Genomic DNA, 2,691 nt, shown 5'->3' with positions numbered 1-2,691 from the left:
GCTACCCCGAAGTGGCAACTTTCGTGGGCCGTTTTCTGGCCATTTTTTTAAGAAATAGAGAAAACGGTGGCGTGCGGACCTTCATCGTCAGGCTCTGAAGCCCGCCGAGTTCGGCCAAGGAAAGCAAAAGCGGCTGAGTTTGGAAGAGACCGGGAGCAAGCAGTGTCACTTCTCCAGTCTTTTCGCTTAGGCATAGCAGCCTTCTAGCAGCCACAAGTGCCTTCTAAAAGGCTGTCTTGGCAGCGGTGGGATTCGAACCCACACCCGCGAAGAGACTGGAGCCTTAATCCAGCGCCTTAGACCGCTCGGCCACGCTACCTTGTGGGAGCATCTTCCGTGGGCCATTTTCGCCAATTTTTTCTTGAAATGTCTCACTTCTCCACAGCCAAATCCGTTGAAATTCGACGTGCCTTGAAGGAGCTCCTCGACAGGTGGAAAGGCCTCCTAAATACAGGGGGCAGGCAGTTACACTCCTGGAGGCCCCCCTCCCTGCAGATTGCAATTCCATCTCTAATCAAACACAACTGAATTACCTAATCAAAGGCGTTGGGCCATATTCCAAAATGGCAGCCAACTCAAAATCATGAAGTAGCTGTCAGTTCACCAAAAACTCTCAATGAGTCAAGTTGGCTAACTCCATTGTTATAGACTATACATTGTTATTATATTTAAACTCATTTTTGAAGTGACATTATAATAATTGTAAGTTACTGTTGTCCCTGATTCAAGAGGGTGCAGATTTTCAGCCGCATTTGCGCCTTTTAAGAGCACACTTAAGGTGTCTGGCCCTCTTTAAAATCTCTGCTGGCAGCGGTGGGATTCGAACCCACGCCCCCGAAGAGACTGGAGCCTAAATCCAGCGCCTTAGACCCCTCGGCCACGCTACCCCGAAGTGGCACCTTTCGTGGGCCGCTTTCTGGCCATTTTTTTAAGAAATAGAGAAAACGGTGGCGTGCGGACCTTCATCGTCAGGCTCTGAAGCCCGCCGAGTTCGGCCAAGGAAAGCAAAAGCGGCTGAGTTTGGAAGAGACCGGGAGGAAGCAGTGTCACTTCTCCAGTCTTTTCGCTTAGGCATAGCAGCCTTCTAGCAGCCACAAGTGCCTTCTAAAAGGCTGTCTTGGCAGCGGTGGGATTCGAACCCACGCCCCCGAAGAGACTGGAGCCTTAATCCAGCGCCTTAGACCGCTCGGCCACGCTACCTTGTGGGAGCATCTTCCGTGGGCCATTTTCGCCAATTTTTTCTTGAAATGTCTCACTTCTCCACAGCCAAATCCGTTGAAATTCGACGTGCCTTGAAGGAGCTCCTCGACAGGTGGAAAGGCCTCCTAAATACAGGGGGCAGGCAGTTACACTCCTGGAGGCCCCCCTCCCTGCAGATTGCAATTCCATCTCTAATCAAACACAACTGAATTACCTAATCAAAGGCGTTGATCAAAATCAAAATCAAAATCAAAATCATGAAGTAGCTGTCAGTTCACCAAAAACTCTCAATGAGTCAAGTTGGCTAACTCCATTGTTATAGACTATACATTGTTATTATATTTAAACTCATTTTTGAAGTGACATTATAATAATTGTAAGTTACTGTTGTCCCTGATTCAAGAGGGTGCAGATTTTCAGCCGCATTTGCGCCTTTTAAGAGCACACTTAAGGTGTCTGGCCCTCTTTAAAATCTCTGCTGGCAGCGGTGGGATTCGAACCCACGCCCCCGAAGAGACTGGAGCCTAAATCCAGCGCCTTAGACCCCTCGGCCACGCTACCCCGAAGTGGCACCTTTCGTGGGCCGTTTTCTGGCCATTTTTTTAAGAAATAGAGAAAACGGTGGCGTGCGGACCTTCATCGTCAGGCTCTGAAGCCCGCCGAGTTCGGCCAAGGAAAGCAAAAGCGGCTGAGTTTGGAAGAGACCGGGAGCAAGCAGTGTCACTTCTCCAGTCTTTTCGCTTAGGCATAGCAGCCTTCTAGCAGCCACAAGTGCCTTCTAAAAGGCTGTCTTGGCAGCGGTGGGATTCGAACCCACACCCGCGAAGAGACTGGAGCCTTAATCCAGCGCCTTAGACCGCTCGGCCACGCTACCTTGTGGGAGCATCTTCCGTGGGCCATTTTCGCCAATTTTTTCTTGAAATGTCTCACTTCTCCACAGCCAAATCCGTTGAAATTCGACGTGCCTTGAAGGAGCTCCTCGACAGGTGGAAAGGCCTCCTAAATACAGGGGGCAGGCAGTTACACTCCTGGAGGCCCCCCTCCCTGCAGATTGCAATTCCATCTCTAATCAAACACAACTGAATTACCTAATCAAAGGCGTTGATCAAAATCAAAATCAAAATCATGAAGTAGCTGTCAGTTCACCAAAAACTCTCAATGAGTCAAGTTGGCTAACTCCATTGTTATAGACTATACATTGTTATTATATTTAAACTCATTTTTGAAGTGACATTATAATAATTGTAAGTTACTGTTGTCCCTGATTCAAGAGGGTGCAGATTTTCAGCCGCATTTGCGCCTTTTAAGAGCACACTTAAGGTGTCTGGCCCTCTTTAAAATCTCTGCTGGCAGCGGTGGGATTCGAACCCACGCCCCCGAAGAGACTGGAGCCTAAATCCAGCGCCTTAGACCCCTCGGCCACGCTACCCCGAAGTGGCAACTTTCGTGGGCCGTTTTCTGGCCATTTTTTTAAGAAATAGAGAAAACGGT

Source organism: Rutilus rutilus (genome assembly GCF_951802725.1).
Source record: "Rutilus rutilus genome assembly, chromosome: 16".
NCBI classification, from domain to species: Eukaryota; Metazoa; Chordata; class Actinopteri; order Cypriniformes; family Leuciscidae; genus Rutilus; species Rutilus rutilus.
Note: the sequence above shows the minus strand (reverse complement) of the source record.